The 25,891-nt window shown below is 32.7% G+C and overlaps 1 long non-coding RNA gene across 7 annotated transcripts in view; it reads right to left on the bottom strand.

The window, feature by feature from the left end:
- The window catches only part of LOC137496591 (uncharacterized), a 102,371-nt gene that overhangs the window by 59,223 nt on the left and 17,257 nt on the right, over nt 1-25,891 (bottom strand). For all 7 annotated transcript variants that reach the window (XR_012386383.1, XR_012386387.1, XR_012386388.1 and 4 more), the window contains 2 exons: nt 15,887-16,006; nt 1,495-1,563 (listed from right to left, as the gene is read on the bottom strand). This is a non-coding gene — a long non-coding RNA (uncharacterized lncRNA). The remainder of the gene's footprint in view (nt 1-1,494; nt 1,564-15,886; nt 16,007-25,891) is intronic.

Consider the following 25,891-nt stretch of genomic DNA (forward strand, 5'->3'; position numbering starts at 1 on the left):
ATTAACGGGGCGAAGCAGTGGCGCAGTAGGTAGTGCTGTTGCCTCACAGCAAGAAGGTCGCTGGGTTCGCGCATCGGCTCAGTTGGCGTTTCTGTGTGGAGTTTGCATGTTCTCCCTGTGTTTGCGTAGGTTTCCTCCGGTTTCCCCCACAGTCCAAAGACATGCGCTACAGGTGAATTGGGTAGACTAAATTGTCCATAGTGTATGAGTGTGTGTGTGAATGTGTGTGTGGATGTTTCCCAGAGATGGGTTGCGGCTGGAAGGGCATCCGCTGCGTAAAAACTTGCTGGATAAGTTGGCGGTTCATTCCTCTGTGGCGACCCTGGATTAATAAAGGGACTAAGCTGACATGAAAATGAATGAATGAATGAATTCACAATTATATATATATGATTTCTAATTAACATTTTTAAAAGTAATTAATTTCAATTATTTAATTAATTTAAAACATAATAAAAAAATACAAATAAATAATAAATAATAATAATAATAATAATAATAATAATAACAATAATAATAATAATAATACATATATAATGTCATGGTCATTTAAAAAATACTTACATTTTTAAAAGTTCAAGCCACTGGAAAATGTGCTAAAATGTTTTAGGCCCTGCATGCACATTAGCAGAAGTTTACAAAACATCCTAATCTTTCACAAATCATTTTTAAACAAGGAAGTTGGATTGGAAAGTAGGAAAACGGATTTTTCTGGCAAACCTGTTGATTATTCTTTTAGCATGCAGCATGCATAAACAAACGTAACGATTGTTTACAATGCAAATGATAATAGAACAAATTGTGGTTTAAAGCCACAACAGTACACAATGTAAGCAAACATGCAACGTGCGCAAGCAATAAATGAGGTGAGTGGCAGGAAGATGGCAAAAACGCTTCTAGATCAGTCTGTACCATGTTTGCCTTGTCAATAGATTCACTTCCTCATGGGGGTCGCACGTATGCATCTGTGATTGGAGTAGCGTGTGTTTTAAGGAACACGCTGTACTACTCATCGTAAAAAAATGCTAAACCACATGTCTGCTGTGTGAAGTGTGAAACCGCCAGTAAGCAGCGGCAGGAAAATTCACAAACACTGACAGGTTCTTTCCCCATCGCATACACTTATCATTCAGAAAAAAAGACCTCAATGAAATCAGACCTCAGTATTAATACCATAAAATCGGGCCAGGAGTCATAAGCAGGTCCAGACAGAATCTGCAGACTGTTTTTGGCCATCTTGAAACTGCTGAGTGATCTTAAACACATTCAAACATAGCTAAACGCATTATCACACCAGCCAAAATATACTGTGGTCCAAAAAATGTTGGAACTGCAGCGAACATAAGGAATCTGAATCTAGATTTGAGTGGTTTGTGGTAGCGATATAAAATATTATGGCATGAATTGAGTATGATATATTGCATATTTATAGGTCACTAATCTTGTAGCATTGACCATGTGAACTGCTTTGAACAAAAGGTCAGATTTCCTTGCCTCCAGCTGCTTGACCCGTCCTGATCCAGTCAGTGTTGAGCGGTTTGGTGATGATGAGTTATGAAGACACTGCAAGACAAAGACAGAGGATTAATGGTAATGCAATGGAAATGTACAAGTACTGAGTGACTCCTGTGTTATTCTACATAAGTAAATGTGGTTTGACAGGCAAATTGTGTGTGTGGAACATTAAGGGGAAGTAGAACATTCAGTTTGTTTTTCCACACTGTGAAAGTGAATCTGATAAACTTGTTCTTCTTCTTATTTTTATTATCATAATTAATGCACAGTAAAAAAATTGCCGTATGAATTTATGTTTAGAGGAAATTAATTAATTTTACTAAAATGTACTAAACTTACATCCATCAAACTGACTTCAAATATTAAGTTAAATTTTGTATAGCTCAATTGGCTAGTCATAAAGCCCCGGCCAGATCACACAATTTCGGCTTGATTTCCTTGACGTAGGGTGTCCTGGGAAGTCGACAAACGGATGTCATGACACAAGAATCAATCGTTTCTCCTCATGTAATGTGACATAGTTCATGACAACCAATACCATGTCTGCGATACCTCACAACACCATCGCAAAAAGTCTAGCATGTTTCATTTTCTAACTTCACCTCAGATGTAATTTGTTATTCTTAATTATCTAGTAGACAACTGACCAACAAAAAATACATGAAAATTAAGATACAAATTATATGAAATTTGTTTCAAAAATATATTTTTTCCAAGAAAAATACAAAAACTATATATTCTTTGATTGAGTGAGTCCACCATGCGGTTAGATGATTTGCTTTGCTCTGTGGAAAATAAGGATTTAATTAATGCTCCACTGTAAATGTTGTATCACAAACCTCTGTCATAGTTTTGATAGTTTTTTAATGTCATTATGTTGTCTTGAGCATGATAAACATGCTGATGTGCTTTCTTTTTCTCCATCTCACTTGCGCCAAGTTCAGGCGAGGGAGTGTTTAATAAGCAACCCATGGCTGGAAAATATACATTTAGATTTAAAAGAAAATATCTTAATTTTAAAAAGGAAATAAACATTTGATCAATGTCATAACAAATGCCCTTAAATAATGTAGCCTAATTGTAAGCAAACATCAGTGTTTATTATTCAGATTAAATATCTCTCTCTATCTCTCTTCTCTTTATATATATATATATATATATATATATATATATATATATATATATATATATATATATATATATATATATATATATATATAAATATATAAATTTGACTGTTGGACTGCTTCATGATTGGGGTGGTGGATATTTTTATTTTAAAACATTTAGTACATATATTACATAACATTACATCATTATTATAATATTATATTTTAGTATATATTAAATAATATTTTAATCATGTAAAACAATTCTCACTATAATATGATAGAAAATAATGTTATATATAGTTTATAGGTATCATTTATACTTCTAGATATTTATTGGGGGGCCCCAGATTTCCTAAGCAGCCAAATACTTCGCTTATTGGTTAAATCCGCCCCTGCCCACGACAAGTCAAGATTTTATTAAGACGAAATCGCATAATGTGACATTCAGAATAGTGACTTTTGCAACCTACAATAACAATCATGTGATCTGACTGGGGCTTGAGACTATCACACACAGCCAGCAGTTACGCATTTGCTGGGTGTAGGAAATTAAATAATACATATATAATTCACATTGCAGCCTCTTGCGATTAACTAAGTTGTTTCAAATTGCGATTGCGATTCAATTTTGATTAATCGCACAGCTTTAACACAGAGACAACTATGTCTGTAAACTTACAGAAAAAAATACTGCTAGGTTGTTACATTTTTTTTGTACAGTAATTTACAAGAACACAGACAATATATCATTTTAAACTATTAAAAATATCAACAAGCATTTCTTTTTTTCAAACTTTTAAACATCAAAAGCTTTTGGAGGAAAGATTAAGATCCCATAATGCAATTCAAAGCATAAATATATGGGGGAAAAACATAAATCACCAAATACAGAAAGCTCTTTATTTTGAAATATTTTTACAGTGCAGTTTTTTTATTTGCATATTTTTAAAAAATTTAATAAAAATATTCTTCATATTCGGCATACATTTCTTTCCCTCAGACATCAGCTTTTTAAACCGGGCAACAAAATCACATTTAATTCCGAAATTAAAAACGCATCAGGTCATAGAGTGTATTCAAATCGTTCCTTGCATGAATTGCATTTGAATAACTTATTAGACGGAGACAAAAACGAGCTTCACATCGTTGACCCTCGTAACAAATGAGTGGGAGACAGAAATGGAGGGGCGTGATAATTGGAAACCCAGGGGGCAGAAACGAGCCCCGGATCAAAGGACAAAAAGAAACTCTGGGGAAGAAACGGCCGTTACTATGGGTGAGTCCTGCACCTGTGCCAAATACACTGACAAAAAGGCACAGAAGCATGAATGAGCATCAGAACTTTCCATTATACACACACACACACACACACACACACTGTTCTCTGCAATCTATTCATATCACAAATACAGAAATGATGTGTCACCATCCAACTGTTGCTCCATATAGGGAGGTGTGTATGATGAGAGTGGGAGGAACGTTGAAGTTGACTGACCTGCTGACATTAATCACAGATCAAACTCTCATTAACCTACCCCCTGTCCACTCTATTAAACTGACTTGATCGTCAACATTGGTAAAACTAGTAACTCAATTACTAGTGCAACACACACTGCAACCTTAGAGTGACATGAAACCTTCTTAGAATCTAAGAATAAAGCTTTAGAACATAATATAAAATGGAAAAATATATATTAATAGTCCACTATTGTCTTTTATCTGCTATCTAGTTTTGAAATATGCTTTCATTCTCAATCTTATGGTGTCTTTTATGGTACTTTGATGCAATGAAATTTAAATGTATGTTTATTAAGCAGAAGTGTCCGTTTTAATCAGTATTAATGATTGTTATTGTTATTAATGATTGAATATTAATGATAATGTAATTGGGATTACATTTGTTCTAAATTAATATGAATTCAAGTGATTAATTAAATAGTTTATTACATGGAAAACTATTTAATTTAGTTGTCAAATATATTTAAATGCTTATTCAGATTTTTTTTTAATTTAAACTAGTTTTTAACAGGAAGGGAAAAAATATCTGCATGCAGATTTTTAAAAATGTCTAATTTCAGATACTCTGCAAAAATGTAATTTACAAAGGTAGATGCGATTTTTTTAAAAGACATGAATTAATAATGAATGAATTTATAAATAATAATTAAGCTAACTAGTAATTAACAGAAAAGAAATCAATATAGTTTGGTGAAATCTCAACCAATGCTTGGAAAAAAAAGAATTTAGTCAGTTGAAGTCAGAATTATTAACCCCTCTGTTTATTTTTTTCCAAAATTTCTGTTTAACGGAGAGAAGTTTTTTTTTCCAACACATTTCTAAACATAATAGTTTCAATAACTCATTTCTAAAAACTGATTTATTTTATCTTGATGACAGTTAATAATATTTTACTATATATATATTTTAAAACACTTCTATAAAGCTTAAAGTGACATTTAAAGGCTTAACTGGGTTAATTAGGTTAACTAGGTTAGGATAATTAGACAAGTTATTGTATAATGATGGTTTGTTCCATAATTCTGACTTCAACTGTACAGACTTAAGATTAGGGCTGCAAGATTTTGGAAAAAACTGACATTGCAATATTTTTATTTACTGCGATATAAATGTATTTTCACCAGATGACCCAAATGGCTTGTGAAGAATTTTTAAAATGGGTTTTAAAATTCTGCATAAAACATAGGCTAATTTAAATATGTCAAGCAAATTTAATTACAACAGAAAAAAATATTCAAATAGACAATGACTTATGATTTGCTGGGTAGATGAACAGTATTCAAAAAACTGAAATTAAATAATCACTCCTTAATAGTAATAACAATAACACTATCATTTTCATTGAGTAAATAATTATATATTATACATTTAATCTTTTAGGTACAAACGTTTAATTTATTGTGCCCAAATGGCTTAAATTAGCTTGAAATGCTTACACAGTCGCAAACACATGCAAACAATAAACCTTCACTCCAAGGTTAAAATTTAGAATTACTCCACTACTTTGTAAACTGTAACGTCTGGTCAACTATAATCCCGACTACGACTGCGTTATCGATGTTGTAACTATATATTGTGCAGCCCTACTTAAGATTCATTCAAGACACTTAAACTACAGTTAATAACAGTTGCCAACTCTGTAAAAGACAATTATTTTAATGGAAATCATGATTTATTATTTCACTAAGAATATTTATATACATTTATACTAATAAATATTTTTTTATTACTTTAGACTAACTAATATCAATTAACTTAATACTTAAAATTGATAATTATTTTTCATATATTTGAGTCAGGGGCATTAAAACATTTTAAAACACTAAAACATGCCACAGAGCAAAGTAACAGTAAAACCCCATCTTATTTATTCATTCATTCAGTTTTATTAATCTGGGGTCGCCACAGCAGAATAAACCGCCAACTTATCCAGCATATATCCAGCAACCCATCACTGGGAAACACCCATACACTCTTATTCACACACATACACAACAGACAATTTAGCTTACCCAATTCACCGGAAATCGGAGCACTCGGAGGAAACTCGCGGCGAACGCAGAGAGAACATGCAAACTACACAGAAATGCAAACTGACCCAGCCAAGGCTTGAACTAGCGACCTTCTTGCCTTGAGGTGATGACGCCCCAAAATCCCCATGTGATATTATTACTTGTATGATTATTATAATTATTAGTTGTACAAGAGCGCAGCTGCAGATGGCCATGTTTGTTTTGATTCTGCTATGTTGTTTTACTAAACAACACACACATGCACACATACACACACACACACACACAACCATAGAACAACTGACCTTTTACATTAAAGCAGATGAGAACGGAATACTGATGATAATTTCTGAGCTTGTTTCAACACATCTTCACACACACAGACACACAGACACACACACACACACACACACACACACACACACACACACACACACACACACACACACACACACACACACACACACACACACACACACACACACACAAACTGATGTCCAACTTCCAGCCTGTCCCAACAAATCGGCATCTGAATAAGAACACAATTCTCCTACACGAAACCTACATGCTTCTACTTGCACACACACATATATTCACACTCCGGCCGCTTCATTCTGTAAACAAACGTGGCTCTTTCAGGTAGTTTGTTTATGACCGACTGGTTGTTTAACAGGGTGTAGTAGAGGAGCGTTGCTGACGCACATTCTACAATCAAGTCAGAGAACGATTATGCAATTGAACACTCAAAAGGGCCTTTTGCAACAGGGAGGGGATCGACTTCCGGTACAAAGTAGGGCAAAACCTTCAGAACTAAACCAGGCCAGAGAAACAGATGCATTAACATCAGCATTAACGCCGGCAGGCATATTCCTTTCATGTTAGGAATGCTTAGGAGTGTGAATCATCTAAGCAATCATACCAAACTGTCACTATTGTATATGTATGTGATACTGAGTCAGAGTATTCTTGTTTTTTTTGGAAAGGTTCATTGAATCTAATGCATTTTTTTGAGGATTACTCAGCAATTAAGTTGACACCTATAGAAAGGATCTGTCGCAATGGTCAATTATGCCAAATGAAATGCTGTCGTTTGTAACAATGGAATTTCCACTTTGTAAAACAAGGCACAGTAAATAGTTTAAATAGTTTTTCTTTAATAACTAATACTTATCAGCATACTACAGCTTATTGCAGTTTTTTAAATGTATACTCAATACAATCAATCTAGTATAAAAATCTGAACCATGGATGAAGTCAGGTTCAAAAAACATTTAGATTTAGCACATTACAGTCAAAGGTTATTATTATTCATTTATCCGTTTTCTTTTTGGCTTAGTCCCTTTATTAATCTGGGGTTGCCACAGCGGAATGATCCGCCAACTTATCTAATATATGTTTTACACAGCAGACGCCCTTCCGGCCACACACACATACACCACGGACAATTTAGCCTACCCAATTCCCCTATAGCGCAAGTCTCTGGACTTTGGGGGAAGGTTATTATTATTATTATATTCCTTCAGCTTAGTCCTTTATTCATCAGGGGTCACCACAGCAGAATGAACTGCCAACTACATCAGCATATGTTTTACGCAGCAAATGCACTTTCAGCCACAATGCAGTCCTGAGAAATATTATTATTATTATTATTAATAATAATAATATCATTATGGGTCTTTTTAACGCTCCAACATTAAAGTACAATGAACAGGCAGAAAAAAATTATAGACAATGTAACATTATATCATCATCCAAATATTTAATTGAAATAACAATTTTAAAATAGGCTCATTTTCCAACTTCCCTAGAGTTGAACAGTATTGAATTTTTTATTGTGTCTATGGGTCTGGCGAAAGACTTTCTAACTTAGCTTAGCATATATCATTGAACAGATTAAACTATTAGCATCTCGCTCAAAAATCACAGAAGAGTGTCAATAATTTTACTAAGTTTACATAATAAAACTTAGACTGACAGAAAATAAAATGTAGCTATTTTAGGTTGATTATTAGTAATTATTATTATTAATAGGATGATATGGTTTAGTAATATAATCTCATTCTGTCGTAATAGTTGCTGCTGTACCATAGTTGCAGCAGGCGCAATAATATTACGCATCGCCTGAAAATAGTCCCCAGCTTGAGAACTTCCAAATGTCTACATGATTGAAAAGGCAAGTTCTTAATGCTAAACTGACAGAAGTTCCCTGATTATGCCGGAATGAGAGTGTAGCTCCGTATTGACCTAGAAAATAACAACTTTCATTTTCAGTTGGACTTAGTACATGATGTAACTGCAGAGGAGTCAAACTTTAAATAGGAAAATTAGCTAAACTCTTTGGTCATTTTTGAAAAAGATGCTAATGGTCTAATCCGATTCAATGATCTATGCTAAGCTAAGCTAAAAGTGTTAATGGGTGAATGGATTAAAAAATGGTGAAACTCATCTGTTTAACTCCAGGGGAGTTGCAAAACTTGCCTTTTTTAAATTAAGTGTTCATTTAAATGTAAAAACATTCAGAATACTGATACTATTAATAAGCTTGGTGTCTGTAACTGCTGCTCAAGTGGAGATTTATGGCTCAGTGCAGGAGAATAAAACTACAATTTTAAGAAAAAACCTGACTGAAATCTTGAGATACAAATTGAAAGACGTTAAAAAACAAACATAAACAAAACAGTCCACATTTTTAAAACTCACTGAAATTCAGAAAAGTTGTGTTTTGTCTTTACCTTACAAAGATCACAATACTGTACACAATGTACTTGGACATTTTACCAATAAGATAAGACACGCAGTTTGACTTACAGCCACTCACGCGCTTACAGTCCCTCTAAATGTTACTTTCAAACAAAATGAAAGTGACTAAGTGTGAGAGATGATGATTATTTATGACTGTATTGCGTGCATTAGATGTGTTCACCTCTGACCTGCTGTGCTTTTCAACTCCAGGTACAGATGCCTCATTGTCGTGAAATGCCGTCTTTGTGTAGAAATAATATACAGTGGGCAGATGAACAAACAGATTAGAATGTGTGTTGAATGCAAGTTTGGTTTTTTCTTGCACTGTGGGGTGTGAATAAAAGATAAAGTATGAGTGTTTCCTTGAAGGCATGAACCAATTTTAGATTTTATTTCTCTATTAAATCTGAAAATAGTTGAATAAAAAGCTTTATGTACATACTGTAGATAAAACGTGTATAAAAATAACACACTTTGGTGTATATGTCAAATTAAATTTACAAAATTAAAGTGATCTTAAATACATAAAAAACATAGTGAATGTAAGTAAAATGTCTGCTTTAATGTTTTAAATAGCATTTGTGTGGGAATAAAATAAAAATGTAGATAGATAGATAGATAGATAGATAGATAGATAGATAGATAGATAGATAGATAGATAGATAGATAGATAGATAGATAGATAGATAGATAGATAGATAGATAGATAGATAGATAGATAGATAGATAGATAGATACAACAATCTTCTTTTTGTTCTTATGTTCTTGTTGACACTGATAACTACTAGGTTAGGTTATAATGTTGTTGTCTCTAAAGCAAAAGTGTAAAAAAAACATTCATAAAGTCATTAAAAAACTTTTTTTTTGCAATTAAAACTTTCACTTAAATGAATGTTAAATAATGTTAACTGCATCAGCTAAAGTTAACAGGTGTGAAATGTGCCTTGATGTACTTGAATGTTAAAATGTGTTATCCTACAATACAAAGTTACTTGTGAAATAAATGATGCATGCATGAAAAAAAAAAAACTTTAAATAATTGTATAAGTAGTTTGTGATGTATGTTAAAATGGGCCCCTTAAAAGTACAAGTGGACCCTGCCCGGCCCCCCCAGTTACTCTGGTCTAGAATCGCCACGGATTGTATCATCTGCATACAGATGTATTTTAGCTGAGTCTATTCCATGACCCAAAGCATTAATGTAAATAGAAAACAACAACGAAGATAAAACAGATCCTTAGGGAACCCCAGTTTGTTTCAATTTGTTTCAACTAATTTGTAAACATAACGGTATTAATAACTCATTTGAGTAACACTTTATAATAACCACACACTATGAATCACTTACTAAGCATTAGCAGTGAATTCATTATTTGTTGTTAAGCATTAACCTTACATTAAAAGCGTTAGTAAGCAAGAATGCTGTATTCTTGACTTATGAGCACATTTATAATGTGCTTAATAATTGTACTTTCATACTTTGTTAATGATTTATTTTTCATTACTAAATTAACTACTGTATTATTAGTAGTTAATTTTAATTAAGAGTAGTTGGTGGTTTTTAAGATAATTCAGAATGAGTTAGTAAACGATTGATAAACTATTGAAATCAACATTTATATATCTTATTATTCAGGCATATAGTAATGGTTACTATGTATATTAATAAATGCTTTATTAACTCAAATTCATGCAGTTTTGTGACCTATTCTAAAATGAGGACTATTTATGCTTTCTCATCCCTTATAAATAACAATTAAAGGCTTGGTATCAAATGAACGATGATTTTTATAAAGCATACATAATCCTCACTTTCGATTAGGTTACAAAACGGCATAAAGTTGGCTTAATGAAGCATTTATTTACATACAAATTAACGATTATTATATGCCAGAATAATAAGAATAATAAAAGTTTATTTTAATAGTTTATTGATCATTTACTAACTTATTCTGAATGAATTTTAAAAACAGCTAACTGTGCTTAAATATCTGGTTTGTAAATAATACAATACCTAATTCAGTAATGAAAAATAAATCATTAACAAAGTATGAAAGTACAGCTATTAAGCACATTATAGATGTGGTTGTAAGTCACGAATACAGCATTTGTAGCTGCAGTTATAAACTGCTTGTAGAGTTAATGCTTAACAAATAATGAATTCACTATTTGCTAATGCTTAATAAATGGTTCATAGTGTGTAGTTATTCTAAGGTGTTACTTCTAATAACTGATTTCTTTCATCTTCGCTATGATGACAATATTTTACTACATATTTTGCAAGACACTAGTATGTGGCTTAAAGTGCAATTTAAAGTCTTAATTATGTCAATTAGGCAAGTTAGGATAAATAGATAAGTTACTGTATAACAATTGTTTGTTCTGTAGACAATTAAAAATATATATTAATAATATCAACCTTATAATGCTTAAAACATTTAAAATGCTTGTCTTCTAGCTGAAACATATCAAATAAGACTTTCTCCAGAAGAAAAATACTGTGACACACTGTGAAAAATTCAACATTGGTTGAAATATTTGACAAAGACATAAAGCAAAGAAGGGCTAATAATTCTGACATCAACTGTAAATAATAAATGCATGTACTGATTCCATGTTTTCCTATACCTTACAGGCAAAAAATACCATGACAACCTTGGATAAACAGTAAGAAGCACAGATGTTTTTGAAGTTAAATCGTAGAGCACATTTATAGATAACAGATTAAATTAGGCAATGGGCTCTTAATCTGAGTGGGAGTTCGCAATCGTCTAGCAATAACAAGATGAGAGGAGGGGATGAGTGCAGAGAAGGGGAGTGAAAGTGAGAAGATGAGGAAAACAAGGGACGAGAGGGGTGTACGGATAACGGCCTACACACTGGGAGCCGTTTACCCTCCCTGACGTTCCATAGCAGAGTAAAAAAACAACAAAAAAACTGTTGAATTATGTCAGCAGCTGTGAAGTCTATAAAATGGACTAATACTTGTCTGTTTCCACAATAGCCAGTCTGCACTGAACACCGGTGCAGAGGCCTAAGCCATGGGATAATGGAAAGAAAATAGCGGACATTTTTGTGGCGGCCCACAGAAACCAGGGCCGCGCAATAAAGACAGGCGAGATCACTAGTAAAGTGTACGCGCATTGAAATAAGGGAAGGATGCAGCCAACTCTGCCACATGGGAGGGAAGGACCTGGGGTCTGGCAACCCTCCCTTATGATCTGTGAACTGGCAACCGGCTGTTCTCTGACTGCTGGAGCTCAACTGATGTGTATGAAAAATGAGAGTGATGATAAATTAGTGCTAATCTGAGAGTCATTTGCACTAATGAGGTCATCCCACTGTTTTCTTTCTCTTGACAAGCAAAAGCAGAACAACAGGAGAAGAAATGTTAAGGTCATTTGGTCACACTGTATTTTAAGGTACCCTTTTTATTATTATGAAGACTTTTAACTTAATAACACATTAAATGGCTGATTATTAACATATTAAAATTAATCATTAGTAATTAATCATTAGTAGCAATAGCAGTGGTAAGTAGTTATGACTTGGTATTAGGATTAGGGATGTAGAATTATTCAGAATATATGCTTTAAATAAATAGCTAATATCTTAATTCTGTACAACAGGAGAGGAAATGTTAAGGTCATTTGGTCACACTGTATTTTAAGGCACAGTTTTACAGTAATATCTTAATACTTCTACTAATAATACATTTTCTTTTAAAGCACATTTCTGGCAACTTTAGGACACCATATAATAAAGAGCAACAAAACAACAAAATAAAATAATAAAATGTACACACAACAATAGTTCAGATACAAATAAGTGTTAAAAGCCACCATAAATAAGTGAGTTTTAAGTCTTGTTTTGAATAATGTAATAGAATCATTAATCCACTTTAAACTAAAGTGGAGTGTTGGGTAAATTACTTTAAAAAAATTAATAATTACAAATTAATTGTAATGCATAAATTGTGAACTTTTTGCAAAGCTGCTTTAAAACAATAATTATTGTAAAAGCAATATACGCATAAACTTGAATTTTTAGGATTTTTACATCCTTAAAATCATATTTAAATTGTTTTTCTATTTACTTTATCTGAAAACTAGCTTAATTTCTCAATAAGCAATTGAATTAGTTGACTTACTACTATTTAAAATCTATAAAACTCTCAAGCATTTGCAATCATACTGAAAAAAATCTACATTTCTACGGTTGAAAAACAGAATTCATCTGTAAAAATACAATTAAACTATTTCTCTGGATTTATTTATTCAGAACTGTTACAAGAATTTACAGAATTTAAGACGAATACATTATAAGGTTCCATTTAAAGAGTTGGTTTCACGAAAGGCTTTTAAAAATATTTTAAATGTTAATGTTACCTGTTATTTGTTTTTATTTGTTTATTTGTTAAACCAATTTGAACTGTATACTGCCTAATATTGACCAGGATGCTCTTGTAAAAGAGATTTTTAATCTTAATGTGCTTTTCCTGGTAAAATAAAGGTCATTATAATATAATAACAAACATAAAAATAATAATATTAATAATAATCATAATAATAATAATAACCTGAAAATAAAAAGTATTTTACATTTATTTAGTAGAAATAGAAAATTATTTTAATTAAGGTAATTAGATAATTTGTAAATATTTACATTACATATTTATCTTTTATGTCAAGTATTTCAATCTAGAGTAATGAAGTTTGCCCTGCGCGCTCGCTGTTTTTAAAGAAACTTTTTTGGTGCCTTAATCTTGTAAATACTATTGCTCAAAAAGGTAATGATTTGCACTCATCAAGTAATTGCTTAGTACTGTTTTTATTTTTACATTCTTCTTTACAGTATTAAAATAAAAACATGTATTACCTGCTCCAATCGTAATGTAGTCTACATGTTAAATTATCCGTGCCAAAAATAGACTTAGGTAAGTCTTCAAACCAGTTTAAGTTACGAATTAGCGAACATAAATCAAGTATACGACGACAAGACATAACTTACATGACGTTAAACAACTAGAATGCATAGGAATCGAAGAAGTGTCTGAGTCACATAGAAGAGGTAACCTAAATAAAATATTATTACAAAGAGAAGCGTTCTGGATTCATAAATTAAAATCACTTACATCAAGAGAAATGAATGAGGAGTTGGACCTTTAAGTGTTTCTTTAACAGTTTGTTGTTTAGCTATAATATTATGAATCATGGATTTTGAAATTGTAGTGACACAAATAATAAGATGAAATTATTTTTTAAATGTTTTTGGACTGTCGGAATTTCACTGTATTGACGTAGACATGCATAAGTGAATGATGAAAATTGATATGCTATTTTCCTGTAAAATAATGTTTTTGAAGGTACAGTAAAGGTATTTCTCGTGTGGTTGATTATGATATATTGACTTGGTAATCATAGAGTAGCCATCTAGATAATTAACACAATATCACAAATGTATTTCTTAATGTTTAGGACTGTCGGAATTTCATTGTATTAATGTAAATATGCTATTTTACTTGTGAAATAATGTTTTTGAAGGTAGGGTAAATATTTCTTGTGTGGTTATGTGTGTTGAGATGAAGGTAAGATTGTACTTAATCATCGAGTGACTGTCAAATGTCTTTTTAATATTTTGGACTGTCGGATTTTCATTGTATTGATGTGCACATAAGCAAATGCGAATAATTGATATGCTATCTTTTTGTGAAATAATGTTTTAAATATGACGGTAAATAGTCCTTATGTGCTTAATCATGGAATAATGAAATAAAAATGAGATTTTTGATCATAGAGTGGCCGTCTAACCAATGACGCAATGTGATTAATTATGGGATGAAAGGGTAGAGAAAGAGGATTGTGTCACACACTGAGGAAGGCGTTGTGCCGAAACGTTTGTGTTTTTGTATCACCCGTAGAATGTAAATATAAAAACAGTCTGAAGCAATTACTTGACGAGTACGAATCATTACCTTTTTGAACAAAAGTATTTCAATTTAACCATTAGTTATAATAATCAGAATACTCTACCAATGCTAATGTTCATACTGTAAATAACATATTTCATGATGTCTATTAATTAAATAATCATAAAACGTGCACTAATGAAACGGCAGGGCTGTAATATTATTAATATTGTAATACAGATTTTTACCATTGATTAACAGAACACTTATTAAACAGTTTAGTGTTTGACTATCCTGACTACAGGAAATCCTGTATCTCTATACACACTAAATATGTCTACATGATCAAATAAATTTCTTATGTGTATCGCGTCAGCACTTTGTATGTGAGAGTGCAGCGAGTGAATGTGCAAACTGAAGAAAAATCAAGGTGTTTTCTGACGACCCTAAATGCTTCTGATTGGCCACAGCAGTTCATGAGCTCAACAGAAAGACATCTGATTGATTGCGATGTGTCATAAATCAATACATTAAAGAAACAACTAAAAGTAGAAATGTTTTTTCCTGTATCTTTTTAAACACTAAAATAATAATTGATGCATTTCAATCCAGTGGATGGCGAAGTCACAAAATATGCTAAATTATGTATGATGTCACCGTTTTCACAAAATCATGCTTTTGTAGACAGTAATGGTTTAGTTTCAAGAATTTGCATTTATAAAAGGATTCATAACCCCCAAAACATCATTGTAGGTTAAATGAATGGCCAAAATCCATGAAACATTTCTTTTTTTAAATTAATTAAAATGATGTTGAGTAAATGTCTACTAAATGTAACACCTGAATACTTTTTTTAAATTAATTTCTTTAATTATTAGTTTCAGATTGGAGTCATGACTGCTATTACCGATTAAACTGAACCACAAAAGAGCATTATTTGCCACCATATCCTGAAATTGTAAGGCATTTACGTTAATGTTGGTGTCCTTTTTTACCTCAAGCCCTTGTTAATTTACAACCTAGCACACACAAACAGGATATCAAGTCAATGTAAAACCCAACAAACATACATAACATACCTGTTTTGTTCAAGTGGAAAATATTATTCGATGTCAGCAGCGGAGTATCTGGCTGAACATAAGAATTGCTGAAACCCAGGTTTGAAAAAGACTTGTCCCATTTCCACCATATGTCTTGTACTATGAAACAAACAAACAAACAAATATATATTCAATTAAACCATTAAAATATTTTTTTTGTGGAATTGTAAAAATCAATATTAGTGTATTTTAACTGAATACAAATGTTTATCACTTTATGCAGTGTTAACAATGTTAATTTGACAATTTCTGTAATAGTACCAAAGAGCATAGAATCACTAAGAGGCGACAATCTAGTGCGATTTGGGAAACAGCCACTAGATGCCGCTCGTGTCACGCAGTGGCCATTTTGGTATGTAAATTCCTTTAGAACAACAGCATATTATAAGTCTGTAAAATATACTATGAAAAGTGCTGATGAAGTGTTGTATTGTTGTCTTTCAGGTTGTATCTCAGCTTTAATGCGCTTTTTAAATAAATAAATAAATAAAAAACAAAGCAGCTGTTTGCCATCGCAACAGCAATCAGATCGCCTTCACTCCAAAATGGCGGAATCGCAGGGCTGTTGCTGGGTGCTGCTGTTGCAATGGAACGTTCTATTGATTGTCGCCTCTTTGTGATTCTAAGCTCTTTTATAGTACTAATAAACTGTTTTAAAATTGACAAAAAAGATGCTAAATGTATATATTTATCATCAGTCAATCCCATTTGCTTAAAATCATACATTCATCTTTCAACTGAATATTGCGTGTTCAACAGCTACTTCAATTTTAATCATGTGTTCAATGTTTTCAATTTGAACTATGACAATGGCATCTATCCATCTATGTATGTGTGCAAATGCTCCTTATCCTCTCCTGAAGATCAACATCGACCATTAAATTCATCTAATTCAAGTGTTTGTGTTGGAGAGAGAAATATTACTCACAAATATCAATATACACTTTTTCTGTTGTTGTGAAAATCTATTATATACGTATATAGCATATTTTATCAGATGCTTTAATATTACATTTGTGTATATAATGTACATTAGATTAGCCAGTGGCAAGGCCAGAAAAAATAAAGAGAAATCTAAAAGGTATTTTTGTAGTTTGTAATTTGTTTTGCAATAACTCATTTGAATAAAAGTGTATTATCTTTCTATACACAATGATGTTCAGTGATCAAACTGTTATTTTAATACCATTTTACAGTTTAATAAAACTGTTATGCTTAAATACACCAAAAGATATTGGCTATATTCACTGAGAAATTAATAGAAATATTCATTTACAAAAGACTAATGTACTCATTTATGCTAAGCACTGTATATAGTATGTCTATATCTAAGACGATACAATTTAAATGTTATTATCTCGAATCGCGATAAAATTTGAGTCAATAACAGTGACAAGCTCTGGACTTTTTTTATTCAATATCGATCTAAGAGCCAATCACAGAGCAGAAATGTGCAACAATGGGAATCTAAAAGTGTGTTAATATTAGAGACGTACTGAATTTTCAGCCACTGAAAATTTATCGACCAAAATGTTATGCCATTTAATGGACCTTCTAATTTTTGTGGCTTAAGTCATTGTAGGGGGACTTTTGATTCTGGAAGCATTGACAATTGATAACGAAATATATATCGTCATCGTTCAATATGGAAAATAATTATCAAGATTACATTTATTGCCAGCGTTTCTGTGTGGAGTTAGCGTGGGTTTCCTCCGTGTGCTCCGGATTCCCCCACAGTCCAAAGACATGTGGAACAGGTGAATTGGGTAGGCTAAATTGTCTATAGTGTATGAGTTTGTATGGATGTTTCCCAGAGATGGGTTGCAGCTGGAAGGGCATCCGCTACGTAAAACATGTGCTGGATAAGATGGCGGTTGATTCCGCTGTGGCGACCTCGGATTAATAAAGGGACTAAGCCAAAAAGAAAATGAACGAATAAATGAACTATTATTGCCCAGCCCTGTCTGTATCTACATATATTTGCACATAACACACAAACACATACACACATCACACATTACATAAACACTTAAAATATGTAAATGTGAAATAAAATAAAGAAAAATTACATTAGTTATCATTTCTTAAATCAAATCATTTAACCATACCAAAAACAACCTCAACATAACAATACAAGTTTTTCCAAATCAATTTGTAATGACTCCATTATGTTGTGTTCATACACCCTTCAGCCTAGTCTTTATAGCAGACGTACTGTAGACTATCAGTGAGGTCATCTGTGCACCCACAAAGCTTCTGCTGAACTCATTTTTACACTGTCCATGTAGGAAACATCACCCAAATCGCTTTGCACTGAGTGATCAATCGCCACTAACGGGGAATGTTCGCTTTGCAATCTGGACAGTGTGTATGTGTGTGTTTGGTGCCTGAGACAGCATCCATAGGTTTCAAATAATGGGTGGCTGAGTGTGTGTGTGTGTGTGTGTGTGTGTCTGTGTGTGTGCGTAGGGGTTAGTCCATGATTTATCAATGTGGGATTTTCAACCACATGAGCTCATTTCTAGCTCCTCCACCCACTGCAGTGCCACCGACACACACACACACACACACACACACACACACACACACACACACACACACACACACACACACACACACACACACACACACACACACACACACACACACACACACACACACTGTCCGGCCCAAGGACAATGAGGTGAGGTTATCAAGGAGAGGAGACGGGCCTCAAACAATTAATATGACTATTATGGTTATTCAAAAAGAAACAATGTGCATTGACTGACCGGTTGCAGACACATATGGTCTCGCATACAACGCTGATGACAAATGCTGATCGAAAGATTTCGAGACAATTAAAAGCCCAACCATTTATGCCCTAATTTGTTTAGATCTGTCAAGAGGGAAGGGAGTGTCCCGCGCAAGAAGACATCAAGTGGCGCAAACACCAATGCTTTTGCCATTCATCATTTATTGGCCTCATCATGAACAAAACGACCAGTTATTCAGAACAATAAAGAGCTATCGCAGTTTTTAATAATAGTTTGAGGTAGGTTTAATTCTTATTTTTTGTTCATTTTAGTTTAGTTTTTTCTTTTTTATAGCAGCAGCTAAAATAAAATTACCTTTTTTATAATAGTTTTTTTAATAGTAGTACTCCATAATAAGTCTATATTTTTGAGTGTTTATGAGACAATGGTCTGCAAATGACATTGGAAATTGGAAAAAATTAAAATTAAGAATTTATTTAAAATATTATTAAGCATTATTTGAGTAATTGCTAATTATTAATGCATCTAAACAAGGTTTTCCACACAAGTATCTCAATTTCATTTTAATTGCTTCAGAAATACAGCTATTACTTCCATGTCAAATTCAAAATAATGTATTACAATTATAGAGGGGCGAGGCAGTGGCGCAGTAGGGAGTGCTGTCGCCTCACAGCAAGAAGGTCGCTGGGTTGCTGGTTCAAACCTCGGCTCAGTTGGCGTTTGCATGTTCTCCCTGCCTCCGGGTGCTCTGGTTTTCCCCACAGTCCAAAGACATGTGGTACAGGTGAATTGGGTAGGCTAAATTGTCCGTAGTGTATGAGTGTGTGTGTGTGAATGTGTGTGTGAATGTTTCCCAGAGATGGGTTGCGGCTGGAAGGGTATCCGCTGCGTAAAAACTTGCTGGATAAGTTGGCGGTTCATTTGGCTGTGTGGACCCCGGATTAATAAAGGGACTAAGCCGACAAGAAAATGGATGAATGAATGAATTATAGAGGAAAAAGTTACTCTGAGTCTGAGTTATGAATTTAAATGCAACAAAAAGCTGAATGTAGTTCAATTTTTTTAACTATTTAACAGGGGCGATTTTAGGATTTCCATTTTAGGGGGGCTCACCTCTCTCATCAGTATATCTTTATATACAGTTGAAGTCAGAGTTATTAGCCCCCCTGTTTATTTTTTCCTTCAATTTCCGCTTAACGAATAGTAGATTTTTTTCAACACATTTCTAAACAAAATAACTCATTTCTAACAACTGATTTATTTTATCTTTGCCATCATAACAGTAAGTAAATAATATTTGACTAGATATTTTTCAAGACACTTTTATACAGCTTAAAGTGACATGTAAAGACTTAACTAGGTTAATTAGTTTAACTAAGCAGGTTAGGGTAATTATGCAAGTTATTGTATAACGATGCTTTGTTCTGTAGACAGAACAATTTAAAAATATCTAAAAAAATATATAGAATAAAGGAGCTAATAATTTTGAGCTTAAAATTGTGTTTAAAAAATTAAGCTGAAATAAAGCAAATAAGACTTTCTCTAGAAGAAAAAATATTATCAAACATACTGTGAAAATTTCCTTGCTCTGTTAAACATCAAATGGAAAATATTTTTAAAAAAGAAAACAAATTCAAAGGGTGTTTAATAATTCTTATTTTAACTGTATAATCAATAATATAATGTATAATCAAATATTTAATCTATGATTTCCCTAGCACAGTAGGTTCTAGCATATTTCTTCCTAAAATAATACACCAAATGTAATTTCTTTTTAAATGGGAGTAGGTGACGTACAGTATCATGCAAAACACCACCCTTATCAATCAGAAAACGTGAAAATGAACATGTTGAAGATAACCAAATCAGCATCTCTTAAACTGTGAGCACTATAACAAAAATGAAAACTGTTTTAATTTAAGCATCATATCTATCAAAGATATCAAAACTTCACAATAAATAAACTGTTCAACTTCATCATGTATTCAAGGGAGCAGTGACTTCATATGGGAGAGATTTACAAATTAATTTCCAAAATGCAGCAGCAAAAAAACTCTTTCTAGAAACCAACAACTATCTTCAGACGGTTCGCCAAACTCTCACACAGAGGCGGTTTACAAATGTCCCTTTCGCTTTTTTCAGACGTCAGTCAGTCATGTGATAAATGTAACGTCACATCTTCCTGGTGAATGAGAAAAAGAATGAATGAAAACGCCTGTGTTTCATTTATCCCACAAACGCATTCAATTCTCCACACTTACAAACAGCCTTTGTCTGCATTTTAGAACAAAAAATGTTAACACAGAATAAAAAAAATGGCAGCGAAGACATCATGATCTGAAGCCCACGTGCTGAACATCAGTACAGCCTCACCTTTAGCACATAAACAGGCACGTCTGCACACATTTACACCTGTCACTTCACCCGTATGAATGGGTTGTTTCCTTTCGTCTCAATGCGGTTACACTGCCCTGAGCAGGCACAGATGTGACTCACACAGATCAAACCCGCCCACAAAACGACACGCACAATTGCGATGCCATTGTTGTACATTGAGACCAAGTGTGTGTTTGTGTGCACATGGCCAATGGTGTTCAGCTTTAGGATTTTAAGTGGATTTGTCGTAGTAAAGTCTTGCTCCAGAATCTGGTTTAAACATGCAATGATATGAGTGTGTGACTGTAAGGACAGTTTTTGTGCACCTGGCCAGGGGTGACAGTTGATTGCAAGTGGTGTTAAGGATAGCAAGTGGTTATGCCTGACATATAATCAATTTAAAAAAAAGAGCTTCAGGATTTGGTTTATGTGATAACACTTTACAATTAGGTTGGATTATTTAATGTTAACTAATGCATTTACTAACATGAACAAACAATGATCAATACATTTATTACAGTATTTGTTCATTTTAGTTAACGTTAGTTAATGAAAATAAAGTTATTTCCTACCAGTGCACCAACTAATGTTAACAAGCATGTATTTGGATGTTAATAATGCATTAGTAAATACTGAACTATGATTAATAAATGCTCTAAAATACTTAGTTTGTACAGTAAATACTTTAACTAATGAAACCTTACTGTAAAGTGTGACAGTTTATGTTTGAAATGGTGTGTAAAATTATTATTGTCTTTATTTGTGTATTGTTCACGTCAAGGATTGCAAGTGAATTTGTTATAATAGAGTTCAAGTGTGACAATTAAAAAAAAGCAAGTAGGGCTCCAACAAAAAAAATGTGTGTACATTGTATTCGATATGTTGTGGGAACCAAATGTCCCCTGGGATGGTTGAGTTTAGGGGTAGTGGCATACAATATAGTGTTTGTATAAATATAAATATGTCAATGGTAAGCTCCCATAAAGATGGCTGCACAAGTGCTATACCAGTTGTTTGCTTGATAGATTTGTACATCAGGCCCATAGCCAGGGGGGTTTGGCTGATAAAAGGTGCAGAATTTGCCCCACATATGAGCTCATTTGTCTTATTTTGACTGCTGTGCCATCGTAAGTTGTAAAAAAATAACCAATCAAAGAAGGCTTCAGATGAATCCAACATGAAGCTGTGCAAGAAAACATGCCATATGATGAAAGTGATGTCAACTCACTAGAAGTAGCCCAATTTTTATTCTGAATCGTAAAGCTTATTCTTGAAGGAAAGAAATGTAAAAGTTTTGAAGCACCAAAATCAGCCCATATTAAAATAAATTTGAATACTAATTAGGATATTTTTGCTATCCATGAACTTTCAAAATGTACTTTTTTTTCTTTTTTCTTTTCTTTCTTTTTTTTACAAAAGAGCCTAGAAAAAATTGTCGAATGCTACATTATTATTATGTTTTAAATGTGCATTATTCAGATGGCCAAACTCTGACGAAAGTTGAATGTGCTGGGCAGTTATTGATTATTTGCCCAATAAATGACAACGGACTACTGTTTATTTTTTTTTATTATTATTTTTTTTTCTAATGATATATGTTATAAATTTGTGTTTAAAAATTTGAATTTGGTTTAGATTTAAAAATGTTTGTAATGTGTGTGTGTGTGTGTGTGTGTGTGTGTGTGTGTGTGTGTTTGTGTGTGCGTGCGTGCGCTTCTAGACAGCTTTGTTTGTTTAAGAGATTGTCACCTTTAGGATTGCAAGTTTATAAGTTATATTAAAATTCATGTCGGGTGCCAAAATGATTTCCAAAATCAAAAATGTGTTTCTGTGTTTCTATATCTGTGCTTGTGTCTGTGTGTGTGTGTGTGTGTGTGTGTGTGTGTGTGTGTGTGTGTTTGTATGTGTGTGTGTTTCTGTTAGTGTGTTTCGATGTCTGTGTGTGTGGTGTGTGTTTATGTTTGTGTGTTTCTATGTCTGTGTTTGTGTGTGTGTGTGTGTTTCTGTTTATGTGTTTCTATGTCTGCGTGTTAGTTTTTGTTTCTTTGTCTGTGTTTGTGTGTTTCTTTGTGTGTGTGTTTCTGTTTATGTGTTTCTATGTCTATGTGTGTTTGTGTGTCTGTGTGTTTGTATGTGTGTGTTTCTGTTTGTGTGTTTTAATGTGTGTGTGTGTGTGTGTGTGTGTGTGTGTGTGTGTGTGTGTGTGCGTGTTAGTGTGTGTGTAGTGTGTGCGTGTTTGTATTAGTGTGTGTATGTGTGTTTCCATCCAAAACAAATAATGCTGTGACTTTAGGAAACTTGGACAAAACCTCTTTTTGTGGTTTTGGATTAAAGTAAAATATAATAAAATTACAATTTAAATATTGGTTATTTTATTTCAGAGTTATTCTTTTATTATTATAATTTTGTCCAAATGATACAAATTCAAAATGTTCTATTTAAAGTTTAGGGCACATCCACATTTAGACGGAAGAGAAATGCATCTCTATCCAAGTTAATGACAATATATTTCTATGAAATGTTTTAACTAACCTGTACATTTTAGTCCAAATGTAAATATTAATTGTATTATTTATTGAACATGTATATCTGGAACAAAATCAATAAAGTGACTATAATCTATTAACGTAAAACACTTTATCTTGTAAACAAATCTGGAAATGAGAGCGAAAGAACAACGATTGAGAATGAGGAACAATAATGTAATAAAGCACCAAGCGTAACTTTGCCAAACCCAGAATGACAATAAGCTAAAAACATGACAAACAATGTAAAAAATGTCTTTTTACTCTTTATTACAGCAAAGCAAGCATGCCAAAATTATATAACACATTCATTGTTTTTAGACTAAAGTGCAACTGTATAAACAGCGACACACCAAAGATGATTATGAAACATAATCCCACTGAACCAGCCCTGGCATTTATACTGCTGATCATTAAATACAGCTTCAGGGCACCAAATATTTATTTTTATTTTAGAATTTGTAATAATTTGAGCACATTCTACAAATCTTCAGACACACTTGGCAGCTATTTCTATTGTGAAACAAAGGGTACGTCCTTTAATGACGGAAGCCAGGTACATTTTTTATAATGTACAAGAGTGTTAAATCACACTGAGTAAATAGACTAATAGCCTTACATCAAATTATGGTTCAAAGCTGATTATGGTAAAATGCTATTGTACGAACAAACATACATGCTTTTTTTTCCCTAAATAGCTGGAGGAAACTACGACACACACACACACACACACACACACACACACACACACACACACACACACACACACACACACACACACACACACACACACACACACACACACACACACAAACACACACACACACACACACACACACACACAAACCCACTTGTATTAAGGATTGGCAAAATTATAGCTTTCATTCAAATGTCCACATTGAAATGCAATGCCATCATGTTTTAATGCTCAAATTTGTTGATTTGTGTGTGGTAATGTGTGGTAATGTCTTATGCAATGAAATACTACAATATTCTTTGTTTTGGGCAATTACTAGGGTTTTGGTATTACTAGAGTAACACAACAGTATTCAACAACACACCTTAGAGTGCATCATGTAAATACTGTAGTACATAATACATATTAATGCTGTGCAATATAGGGCTGCATGATATTGGAAAAATATGACATTGCGATATTTTGTTTTGCTGCGATATATATTGCGATATGAATATAATTTCACCAGATGATTTGAATATTAATAGCTCTTTTGTAAATATTTCATATATTTGACATATTTAGATTGACTAAGATGATTTTTTTTTTTGCAGAGCAAAAGTAAAGTCAAATAAACAGCGTGTTATGGTTTTCTGTGGAGTATTCAAGTGCATAAATGGAACAATCAAATGTAAAATAGCATGGTCATCATTATATAAATAATTATAAAAAGATATTTATTAGAGCTTATTGGTCAAAAGTTGTTACTTTTATGAGCCGTATGCTTGGACCTCAGCTACATTGTCTTTGATTTTAGGTCTCCCGGTTGGACATTTGTCTGAAAAATTCATTAATCGCTTATTTGACATTTTAGCGTTTGCTGCCAGGAAAAATACTGATAAACTGGATCAGTAACAAACCACTATCCTAGCAAAGGGTGGCACAATATTATTAGGAAAATTTTTCCTTAGAATTCCTGAACTGTGTCATTCATACGTCCACTGAGGCTTTTCATTAAGTTACTTGGATTTTAATGATGTTTCTTCAAAGCTGTATTTTGAGTTATGGTATGGCATAATTGAATTTATGTGTTTTATTTTATTATAATTTTATCTTTATATATACTCATTTTGTTCATTTATTTACGTATCATTATTATTCCTATTATTAATTTATTATATTTATTTTATGTATGTATATATATATATATATATATATATATATATATATATATATATATATATAATTTAGTCTGTCTTTCGTTAGCATTCTGTTGTGAAAATGGGCATTGTCTGTTGATTTGTTTCAATTTTTTTTGTGATTAATAGTTCCTGCGATCCTGACTATGTGACTATTGTGGATACACACAATCAATGCTCAACAGATGTATTGTTCAATCTTATTACAATATATTATACATGCCTATCAAAGTATATATTGTAATGTAATAGTCTATTTAGAACATGATGGAGTGATATTACCATGTTTAAGTGTAAACATTGGTCACACCATAGTAGTCCATAAAGTACAGTCATATGAATATTCAATAATAAACTCTAATGCAACTATATAAAAATAATATAAAGTAAGGGCATAATAACTAATTTGAACACGGTGTATGATGATAATATTTTGTTTTGGAAACATACTA

This window comes from Danio rerio, chromosome 10, assembly GCF_049306965.1.
Source record: "Danio rerio strain Tuebingen ecotype United States chromosome 10, GRCz12tu, whole genome shotgun sequence".
In the NCBI taxonomy this organism is placed as follows: Eukaryota; Metazoa; Chordata; class Actinopteri; order Cypriniformes; family Danionidae; genus Danio; species Danio rerio.